A 12,148-nucleotide genomic window follows, 5' to 3' on the forward strand; every position below is an offset into this window, starting at 1 on the left:
CAAACTGCAAAGTGTGAAATGGTACAGGCCAAAACGTTGCAGCTGCCACTAATTGCTGTGCAGCTGTGATGAAAACTGGGGGCACTGGCACTCACTGTGCCCTCTAGACAAATGTGCCCAATCGTTGGAGCTGCCCGCAACTGCGGTGCAGCTGTGAAGATCCGCAAAGACACTGGTGCTCACAGTGCCTCCCCGGGCACGCTCCGGGACTCAGGGAGCTACACAACAAGATTGCCACCCGGTGCAGCTGTCCGCCACTGCAGTACAGCTGTGAAGTTTAGCGGAGGCACTGGCCACAACAGCCTCTCAGTCCCACTCAGGGACTGCTACAAAAATGCCCCCAAAGATGAATGGCACTAACGTGCAAAAGTGGAGCCCCACTGGGTCTCCTAACTAATCACTCCCACGTTGCAGCTGCCCGCTCTCTCTCGAGGAGCAGCTGTGTCCTCGACTCGGCACCCCTGTGTCTTGGAAGCCCCCACTCACCATCTGACGACTCCTCAGGCTGACCCACTCATGGCTGGAGCTTCCCTTAGCAGCCTCAGTTAAGGCACATGCAGTACCCGGCACAGCAACTCACCGGGGTCTTCTTTGCTGCTCACAATGCCTCCTCCGGTCTCCTCAGGGCAGGTCTCACCTTGCCTGGCAGTCACTCCTACCGGCACCAAGTGGACTGCTTCCCTCGCCGGCCACAGACATTACTCCTCCCCGGCTTCCTGCCAGTGTGCAGCTTTTCCTGCTTCCGGGGCCACTCCCGCCCACAGTCAGGTGGGGGGTGCCTGGCTTCCGGTTTTGCCACTCACAGCGGCGGACGCTCCCTTCTCTGTTCTTGTGGCAATACTGGGTAGGCTCCCGTTGGAAATAAAGGCAATCACGGCGTGGGCACCCGCTCCCCAGAACCGGGCAAATGTGGCGTGGGCACCCACTCATGGAGGCTTCAATCGGGGTGGGCACCCGCCGGCAAGCACACAAAAACAGCGGCAATGCGGGGTGGGCACTTGCTCTTTAAATAAAGACAATTGCGGGGTGGGCACCCGCCACAAGCACACAAAAACAGCGCAATGCGGGGTGGGCTCCCGCTGTCAGCAGGCGTCCAAAACGCGGGGTAGGCTCCCGCTCCCCACGCTATGCAGGGGAAGCTCCAGGTCACAGCCCTGTGCTGCAAATCCCCAATAGAAGCGCCACACGAGGCAATAGGTCCTGGGTGAAGGTCAAGGAGGGCACAAGGCTGGGCTCAGGCAGGCCAGCACACCGGGCCCTCCAGCAGGGAGGCAGTCCCTTGTGGCGGTTTCTCTTGGAGCCCAGCAGCAGCAGCCCCCAGCATCAGAACAAGCACAGGAACAACAACCTTCATGGGGTCACAGCCCCTATTTTTATAGTACATTTTCCTTTGTCTGCAGTACAGGGCTTTAGGGGAACCAGATGCAACTGGTTCAGGGGGGAATTGGAGCACTTTGTTTACAAGGCTCCACTTCCCCTTTGTCAGGTGGGGGCTCGTCATCAGACACACCACATGGGGGCTGAGCCAGCATTGTACAGGCTAGGCACAGGCCTATTAAAGGACTACTCCTCCCACTACTCCAAATGCAGATGCCTTGTGCTGACTCACCCTGCCCCTCATGGAGCCACACACACCTCACCAGCCATGCAATTCACATCAGGCAGGCAGACACATAGCACACAGAAATGCCAACTTCTAAAAGTGGAATTCCTAAAATAGTTATAATAAATCTGCGCACACCATTGCGTAGCATTTAATATCACTATTCCAAATATACCAAACTTGACCACGCTGCACCTCCTATATCAGGAATTACCACTGAAACACTTTTCAGGGAATCCCCAATGCATTCCCATGGGAGGGCAGCCCCACAGTAGTCAGAAACCAAAATGGCTGTTCGTCACTAACAAGACATGTCACAAACTTAAGGTACATGTCCTATCTTTTACCTACAATGCACCCTGCCCATAGGGCTAGCTACGGCCTACCTTAGGGGTGACTGACATGTAGTGAAAGGGGGGTCACGGACATGGCACACACTTTAGGTGCCACATCACAGCGGCAGTAACACTGAGCACACAGGCCCTGCAATGGCAGAGGCCTGGGATAGGTTTGAAAGGCTACTCTGGTGGGTGGCGCAATCAGCGCTGCAAGCCCACCAGTAGCATTTAATTTACCCACCCAGGGTATATGAGATACCACTTTACAAGGGACAAACAGGTCAATTAAATAGGCCAAACAGGTGTAGACCAATCTTACCATATTTAACACAGAGAGCACACACACTTTACACTGGACAGCAGTGCTAAAGTGCCCAGAGTCCTAAAACCACGAACACTATGTCAGAAAAAAAAGGCTAGGAGAAAGGCAAAAAGTTTAGGGATGACCCTGCAAAAAGGGCCAAGTACAACACTTTCCCTACCTGCCACCCCTGCTGGCTAATTACCATTAGCCTGCCTACAGCTGTTCTGTCAGTGCTGCTTTGATGAGTTGTGAAATACTTTTCTAGGAGAAGAGACCATGGCTTGGGCCTTGCAGGATGTCTCAGCGGTGGCAGCAGGTGGGGAGGGTGGAGGTGAATGTGACCCAGCTTCACCCCAAGCATGGCACTTTAGGAGTGTCCGGGAATACCTCCAAGTTAAAAGAGACCAATGACAGACCTGCACTTTTATAGTTTAGTGAGAAGTTAAACTTGGAGGAAAGGGGTCTTTTGGTCACAAAAGAGAACTTAGCCACTTGGCTTTATTTTCTGTGGAGGAGGGATCTGCTCCAAGAAGCCAGTTTAGCGTGGTTGAGTGGAAGGGGGCTGCTCACTATCTTAAACACACCCCTATACGAGCCACAAGCTCCCCCCAGGCAGAGAAAATGGTGCACTATGGGATAGTTTGTATTGTGGCAAACAGGACGTGCTGCAAAAGTGAGAAGGTTTGTTCTTGGGAACTTTTTGCCTATTAGTAAGAGAGTGTCCAGTAGTCAACCATTCCCTCTGGCTAGTAAACTGAACAAATATAGTACCTCATCCCAGCTCCCCAAAACACTTTTTGGACCTGTGGCAGAGCAGAGGAGGACAGAAAATGCTTCCTGTAACCTGTGAGGGACTTGATGAGCAGGACCTGCTCCTACCTGTAGACTTCAGTAGTCAGTTGGCTGACCTCATGTTTGGCTTCTGTGTCCTAACAAGTTGCAAGGGGCCTTTTTCCAGAAGTGACCAGTGTACCAGTATCAATCAGAACTGGACTGGACATTGCTGGTGCCTGTGCTGGAGTGTATCCTGGACCCTGCGTGCTGTCCCTGAGGTCCTAGGAGCCTTAAAAATGTCAAGAAGAACTTCCCCAGAAAACTTGAAAAGTTGGGAATTAGAAACAGTTTGACTTCCAAGACCTTCAGAGCTTCAGCGGTTACTTATAGCAAAGGTGTTCCGTTTCGATGTGGACACACCTACAGGCTTGCCCTGCTTAATTATCTTGACTTCCATTTCAAAGACTAAATCATAAGGTAAAAACTTAGACCAGGATGCCCAGCTTGGTGTATTCAACATGAGCTCCATTGCAGTCAGCTTGAAACTATGCCTAGATTGCGGTCAACCTAGAACAGTGATGTCTGGTAGGAAGTATTTTGTTTTGTTGGTGCCTTTGGTCTTCAAACTTTAAAAATTCATATTTTAACTTTCCCTTATTGGATTTTTGTTGATTAAGTGTTATATTTTATTTTAAATGCTTCTTAGTTTCTTTTTATTGATTGTGTTATATTTTATTGAGTTGTGTTTTTACATGTTGACAGGTTTAGTGTTGCTAGCTTTCCTAAGTAAAGCCTGTCTGATCTGAGACATTGCTACTATGGATTGAACCCAGGTTTAAATTGTTGAATATGTGTGTTTTACCTCACAAGATTTTGGAACTTATTACTTGAGTAGGACTGATATTTTCCCCCAACTAATAACCTGTTTTCTTTCAATGAGCAAGCTAGGAGTAGTACAAGAGTAATTACTTCCCATACACTAATGTTTGTAACTCAGGCTCATTATTTCATTGATAGTGGATATAAGGACGTCAACAGAGGATTGATGTAGACTGAGTACATTCAATCAAATAAGAGGTGAGCAACATGGTTCTGAACTACTGATGTTGAGTAGTGAGGAAGTATTCAAATATGCTGGGAATCTTTGGTTAAGAAATGAAAATTGAGTTTCATTAATAAAATGCCTCATTGAATAAGCAAACCTTATCTAAATTACAATATTTTGCCGTAGGGGAGGGTGGTGCTTAGAGAACAGTCACCAGCTTCTCCATTATCAAATAAAGTAAGAGAAGGTGTATTTTGTATTGTATAGATCATGCACTAATATAATTGTAGCAGGGCAGTGAAGAGGAGAAAAGAATCCTCATACATGGAAGAGGATGCTGTATACACAGTTGCATACTTACAACACAAGCGTTAGGATTGTGAAAACTGTAATGGAACAATACTTCTTTCCTTCCATGCTAAATCACGTATGAACATTTTGATGCCATTTGGTTCACTGGAGGTGCTGAGCTGAAAGCCATGAAGAGGAATAGTCTCCCATTTGTCCTTTTTCCAAGCTTGAGATTTAGCCTATTGCCCTTCCTTTGAGCACCGACTAGAAGGTCTCCTAAAGCAATACTAGAGACACTACAGAACACTCCTTAGAGTGATCATAAGGTCAATCATCATTTGCAACATACCAACAAACATGGCTCCTGTCAGCCACCACACATTTAGTCTCCAGATTCCTCTCTCCATTTAATTAGCATCTCCAAGCATGCTTGTCGGAGGTCATGGGGCAGAATACAGGACCCAGTCAGAAAATGGATGTCTGATAACATTAAACATACAAAATAGGGAGAAGGATTGATGTGTGGGGATTTGTCCCTTTTCGCAGGGTCATCTCCAAACCTTTTGCCTTCAACTTCTTGCTTTCTGAACCTGTTTGTTTTGGCTTTTGGGACTTTGAACACTTTACAACTGTCAACCAGTGCTAAAGTGCCTGTGTTCTCTCCTTTAGACAAGGTAAAATGATCTTATACCCAATTGGCACATTTAACTTACTTGTATGTCCCTAGTTAAGTGGAACTACTTGTACCTAAGGCCTGTACCTTATATTCCATTAGTTCCTCTGCAGCACTCATTGTGCCACCCACTTAAGTAGCGTGGAAACATTTTTCAGGCCTGCCATTGCAGGCTGTGAGTGCAGTTTAAACTGATATTTCGACCTGGCAAACTGCACATTTTGCTGGGCCTAAACCTTCGTTTTTAATACATATAAATCACAACTGGGGTAGGTCTTGGACAGCCATAGGGTAGGATGCAGTGTATTTAAAAACTGGACATTTACTTTTTTAGTTTTACATGTCCTGGCAGTGAAAAACTCTTAAATTCATTTTTCACTACTGCAAGGCCTACCACTCCAAAAGGATAACATTGGCTTAATTTATTACATTGAATAAGAGCTAAGTTTAGATTGTGAACAGGTGAAGCTTTCATGTTTGGTATCTGATAAATTGTAATAAAAAATCCTCCTAATGGTAAAGTTGGGTTTTAAGTTACCATTTGGAAAATGCGACATTTAGAAAGTTAAGAAAAGGAGATAATGGACGGGGCACTGAAACTTTTCAGACACTCACACTGAGTCACAACTCTGGGTTGAATCCATCATCATTCTTTAGCTCAATTTGCCACCTCAGGTCAGACCCAGCTATGTGCAAATCTGTCTTGACCCTGCGCCTCATGGGAACAGTGCAGCCCGAACTGCCAAGCCAGGTCTTCCCTGAACCAGAAACAAGCCTGCTGGGACGGATGTCTGGGTAACACCCTTCATCAGCCAGTCTAGCTTGAATCCAGTGGCATAGTGAGCAAGGGACCGACGTCTGAGCATACCCTGCCAATTTAGGACGCTCAAAGCAAACAAAAGGAGATGACGAACGGAGCGCTGAAACTTTTCAGACTTTCACCCCAGTCACAGATCTGAGTTGAATCCATCATTCTTCTTTAGCTTACTTTGCCACCTCTGTTCAGACCCAGCTATATGCAAATCAGTCTTGACCCTGTGCCTCATGGGAGAAGTCTAGCCAGAACTGCCAACTGTCAGAGCAACCATGCACTCTTACCTTTTATGTCCGTAATTGAGTTTCGCAGAGACGCTATGGACCTACTTCCCAGGACCCTACCTTATAACCAGTGTTTTATATGGTCACTAAAGCTACACAATAGGGATCAGGGAGGAGGGCCGGATATTGGACGCTGGTGGGCTCTTGTTGTCGACCTGCGAGGCAACAAGATGGGATTTAACTTAAATGTATTGGTCGTATCGTGAAGTACACATAGCTGTCTTTTCTCTTAATTTGTATAATGAAATCTGTTAGATTTCCTACCTGCGAACTTATGCTGTTAAGGATAGCGTCCTAGTAGTTCTTGTGATGGTTGAGCTGTTCACTATGAAGGTTCTTTTTGGGGGCGAAGCGTGTGTATGATGTGAAGAGTTTTCTTGATCTTCTTCTTCTTAAGAAAGAGATTACATTTGTTTTAGTAAACTTGGTACAACTGTAATACTGTTTATGAAACAATATTTCTAAATTGCCCCCAAAGTGTTCCATCACTAAAAGAAGTTAAAAAACAACGAGCAAAATAAACAAACAAAATTCTGCAATGTCATAAATGACTCTGATAAACCATGAAGTCTCTGTTTCTGTCTTTCTGTGACAAATGATTTAGTTCTTCTTTGAAGTTCTCTAATATTGTTCATAAGTGTTCTACAATGTTTTTTTTCCTATTGTGGAAAAAACGGTCCAAAAATTGTCTTTAAGTGTTTACTTCGATTTCTTAAATACCATTGCTGTCTTGCGATGGGCGCCTTCAATAACTAAAATTACTTAGCTTTCTTTTGTTTTTTTCTCCACAGGTATAGTAGCTGACCAGGACTGAAAATGCCTCCTCCTGAAGTCGTGAAGATGTTGGAAGAGAAGACCGACGTCCAAAGAACTGCTGTGTCGATTTTTTCCGGTAAGAAGTACAAACACAGGTCCTTCCGCCAGAGTCTCTTGAATCGTGCCGCTCTATAAGTGACTGCCAAAAGCCTCCAAATACAGAACAAACCACAATGAAAGTCTAAATCCAAGATTTGCAAAAACAAATGTTTGTGCCTTGAAGAATTGACAAATAATTGTGCTCATTATAGAACAATATTCTCACAGTACTTTAAGCACCGATAACGTACAGTAACAATAACATTATACATAAGTACCTTAACATATAGTGACAGTAACATTATACATAAATCACATATTTAGTGGTGCTAGTTGCACGGGAAAGGGGTGGGTTTTTTATATGTTGATAACTCTGCTTCTTGCAGAGGAATCATGACACCAACCCAGGTCTTCCCTGAACCAGAAACAAGCATCCTGGGACCGGTTTCTGGGTAACACCCTTTATCAGCCAGGCTAGCTTGAATCCAGTGGCAAAGTGAGCAAGGGATCCACGTCCAGGAATACCCTGCCAACTTAGGGTGAACAAAGCAAACTAAAGGAGATGATGGGCAGAACGCTGAAACATTTCAGACACTCACCCCCAGTCACAGATCTGGGTTGAATCCATCATCATTTTTTAGCTCAATCGCCACCTCAATTCAGACCCAGCTATATACAAATCAGTCTTGACCCTGTGCCTCATGGAAACAGTCCAGCGCAAACTGCCCATCCAGGTCTTGCCTGAACCGGAAACAAGCAACAAGGGACTGGTTTCTTGATAACACCCTTCATCAGCCAGGCTAGCTTGAATCCAGTGGCAAAGTGAGCTAGGAACCCACGTCTGGGCATACCCTGCCAACTTAGGGTGAACAAAGCAAACAAAAGGAGATGATGTACGGAGCGCTGACACTTTTCAGACACTCACCCCTAGTCACAGATCTGAGTTGAATCCATCATCATTCTTTAGCTCACATCGCCACCTCAGTTCAGACCCAGCTATATGCAAATCAGTCTTGACCCTGTGCTTCATGGAAACAGGACAGCTGACCTTGTGTTGTGATATACAGGGACATACTAGGCTCCAGAGGCTCCCTGCAACTTCCCAGCTGACCTACTGCCTGCCTGCCCGTGCTACTGGATCTGACTGTGCTCTGCTGGCCTCTGCTGGAGCAAGGTGCTGACCTCTAAGTAATGACCTTCAGGACCTGGATCATGGGTATAGCCTCAGTTGAGGTCTCCTGACATTTTGGGCTCTTTGTGGAGGTGAACATGCCCATTCGCACCAAGATCCTGCTGTCTGTGCAAATCGCCAACTCAAAGCTCCGGTGAACTCATCTTTTTATGCCACAGCAACTGTCTGTGTGGTCTGGCAACACAAGATCTGGAGTTCATGTGACAGCATCAACAGTTTTCTGTGACCATCAACAAGAAGCTCCAGCAATGACCATCCGCAATACCTGACAGGGTCTTCGTGCTACAGCAACAATTGTCCGCGACGCTCTACCTGATCCTTCTGGCCCCTTCCACAGCAAATGGAACTCTTCACATTGGACTTTGAAAGTAACTCTTTCAGCAGGACTAACCAAGTCCTTATATCTGCCCCATGATCCATTGTGGCTAGCCTGAACTTATGATTTTCTGCCGGTCTTGCATGACCAGATAACTGTTAGTGGCGCTTTGTGCTTTCTAAACTCTGTATTCACCTGAAAGCTTTAAAATTGCATATCTCTGGTTCTGCTGATTAGGATTTTGTAATTTTTGTGTCAAATGATGTATTTAATTTTACTACATGTTTCTAAATTGATGAGGGATTACCTGTTTTGTGTTTTAACTTTATTACTATTGAAGTGCTGCTAAAATACTTTACACATTGCCTCTAAGTTAAGCCTAACTGCTTTTGTGCCAAGCTACCAGGGGGCTAAGCACAGGTTAATTTTGGGTTGCTTGTAGCTGCAACCTGACAGAAATTGTGAATGCTGCTTGAGCTGGTTTCTACTTTCCAACAATGTGCCCATGTAACAAAAGTGTGTTCACATTGAAAGGAATTTTGTGAACTCCACACATCAGCCAATGTAAGAAAGTGAAAATATTTTGAGCAGAATGTCTCCCCTTTAAAATGTAACAACACAAATTAAGAGCCTAATCCATAACACCATTGAAGGCTCCCCAAATCATATTTAGCTTAAGTGGAGCTTGAAGGAGGATGAACCCTAACGTCTGTAAGAAAAGGTAGAGCTGGAAGGAGGGTCATAAGAACTAAGCGATGTCCCGGGCACTCAACAGGGATGTCCCCCATCCCCCCTGTTGTACACGATGGCCGCCGAGCCCTTGCTGGGGCGCTGCGGGAATATCATGGGCACAGAGGGCTTCATTTCCCTAAATACAACTTGATTGTCTCGGCCTATGCTGATGACCTGCTTTTGTATGTCCGAGACCCAGACGTCCACCTTTGTGGAAATATGGATTTTTCTGGTCAGTTATGTCCCCTATCTTGGACCCCAACGGTTCCATGTGCATGTTACAAGTACATGTATGTTCCCTCCAGTTCCAGTTATGAAGACGCAAACACATGTGCGTCCACCATCAACATGTCCTCTGTCAGATCCGCCATGAATAGGCCGGATATTCCATTCTTAAGTATGAAAGGCCACCGGCTTTATATGGTTCACTTATGACATTTTACAGTCCAGGCAAGTAGGCCCTGATTCTGTCATCGAACTCTTCTTGCCTTCTGCCTCTGAAAGCTCCAGTCTGAGCCTGCATCCGTGACCATGAACTTTGTCTCATTCTCTGCGCGGCTCACGAAGCCTGACATCAGCCTATTCTCTGCCAAGAACTGTATTTCACCTTCGAGTTATCTGCTTCGCCCCTCAGCCGATGCATTCCTGTCTAGTAGTTTAAGTAAACATTCCTTCCAGCTACCGAGCAATGGCTCGGCTTCTCTGTCTTTATGCAAGTAATTCATAGTCCTGTTACCATGGAATATTCCTACCCCCTCGCATTTAGTGTAGACACTTAGACGCTTGTACACGCACGCACAGTCAGTATAGAATAGATTCTGTCCGAGAGTCCTTCTTTTGTGGATAACATAGTTCTTTAAACATAGGATGTTAGATATGATTTGGGATTAGGTTGACTTGACCCCCCAGACTTTTCGTCTCCACATGTAGAGCTAAACGTCAAGTCCCCTTCACCCCCTAGTTGCACGTCAATCACACGTCATGCTGCTGCGCGCGCATCTATGCCAAGTATTATCTTATAAATCCACCTATATATGACATCATAACCAATTATGTTCCTTTTTACTCCTTATTACACCCATTTTCGGTTACGCATATGAATCGTCATTTTCCTTATCAATTGTTACGCCTACTGCATTCGTTTCATTTTAATGTATGTTCTATAAAAATCACTTCGTGTCAATAAAGTATGTACTTCACTTCCTGAACCTTCGTGGTGACGGAACTTGGAGCAACCGATTATAATCGTTCATTGGAATAAAGCCCATTCCGAACCTCTAATACCACGGATTCTGCCTCTTATTTACTGAGCTGTTTTATTATGTTTCTGTACCAAATTAAGTCCCGGTAATTAAATTATTTACCACATGAATGGCGCCCGAATAGGGACACTTTCTCATCTCACGCGCCGGCGGTGAGTTGCAGGCCCGGTCTCCTGCCACAGCTGGACGGACAATAACGCGTACCAGCAGGATTTCCTGTATCTCCCTCCGGTCAAGCGGGGGCGACTGAGGCTGCGATCAACACCCAGACGAGGCGGTGAGAAGTGCGAAGTATCCCGACCAGAGCCTAGCTGAGAGAGCAAGATCCGAGGTATACAGAGGCCCACCAGTTTCCGAAGTCCCAAGTCGAGTCCAGTCTCCGCAGTGTTCGAGTCGAGTCCAGTCCGGTTCAAGTTCAGTCCAGTTTCCGAGGCCTTCCGTTTCCGAGCTACCCGGTGAGTACCATTACTGGGGAGGCTTTCTGACGTGCACATAGTTTGTGCCGGTCAAGACGGGTTTGGGTACACAAATCCGGTCTGCACTGTTTCAGCAGTGTATCTGTACTGTTTAGCAGTATATCAAGTATATAATTCAGTTAATGTCGAGTATTATGTTTAGTGATTTAAGTTTTCCTTAGATCATCATCATTATTGATTGTTCAGGTAAATGTTAAATGTTAAATGTTTTCAGTACGTTCTGCATATTGTGGTATGAATGACTGTTCATTATCGTGGTTACTGTATTAAGTTTTGTTTTAAATCAAGTATCAGGTTAGTTCTCAAATATGCCGCTCTTTTCAAAATTAAGACAGATCACAACAAGAAAAGGGGCACTCGAAGAAGCCGTTCCTATTCCTCCTAGGGACACTCCAGGGTACTTCATGTATCATAAACATGGCTTAGACGCTATATTATTTCTTGATTTATGGGTAGACTACACCAAGGAATTACCAGAAAGTCAGAGGTGGCCCGCAGCGGGGACCTGGGATGCAGAGTGCATCATGAAAGTCGAGGAAGAGTTATGGAAAAGGAAAGTCAGGCAGTCACAGAAAGATGCCGTTGAGTTATGGCGTAAAGAATCTCATAGACGTACAGAAAAAGCACTCCGACAGGAAGAGAAGAATAAAGAGAGTTCAAATAAAGTTCGAGAAAATCTATTAATTGAAGAAGGTATCCGAGTAAAATCAGAACAAGTAGACAGACAAAGAAATGCCCTTATGAATGGTATGTATCCCCTTCTGGCCGAAGGATTACCTAAGGCTACTCCAGTGATACCAAAAGACTTGCCAACCCCATTATTCCCAATAAAGGTACATCCTAAGGGGCATCCTAGAACCGCAGAAGATGTTTTTCTTTCCTCATATTTAGATGACGCAGCTCCCGAGTATGCTAATTCCGCCCCACATAGACCGCCTGACAGGGAGGTTCAACGCCAAGATCAAGTACCCGTATCTCTACAGCAACAAGTTCCGGCAAGCACATCTGTTTCTACATCTGTTCCTACAGCTACTTCTATAGCTGTGTCCACACCTATAGTTGCTGTATCGCGTTCAACGAATCCTTTCACACCCGACACCCCAGATGGGGCTACGGGAGGTACTAGCAACATTTTCTCTACGCCACCCAGAATAAATAAACTTACTTTTCAAGAGTCAGCACATTCACG

General features: G+C 45.5%; 1 protein-coding gene across 1 annotated transcript in view; it reads left to right on the top strand.

Moving 5' to 3' along the window:
* The window catches only part of LOC146863230 (uncharacterized), a 222,236-nt gene that overhangs the window by 174,579 nt on the left and 35,509 nt on the right, over window positions 1-12,148 (top strand). The window contains exon 3 of the mRNA XM_085643158.1: window positions 6,918-7,018. The gene's annotated coding sequence lies outside the window, so the exon portion shown is untranslated. The remainder of the gene's footprint in view (window positions 1-6,917; window positions 7,019-12,148) is intronic.

The sequence above is a fragment of the Triturus cristatus genome, chromosome 2_2 (genome assembly GCF_964204655.1).
Source record: "Triturus cristatus chromosome 2_2, aTriCri1.1, whole genome shotgun sequence".
NCBI lineage: Eukaryota > Metazoa > Chordata > Amphibia > Caudata > Salamandridae > Triturus > Triturus cristatus.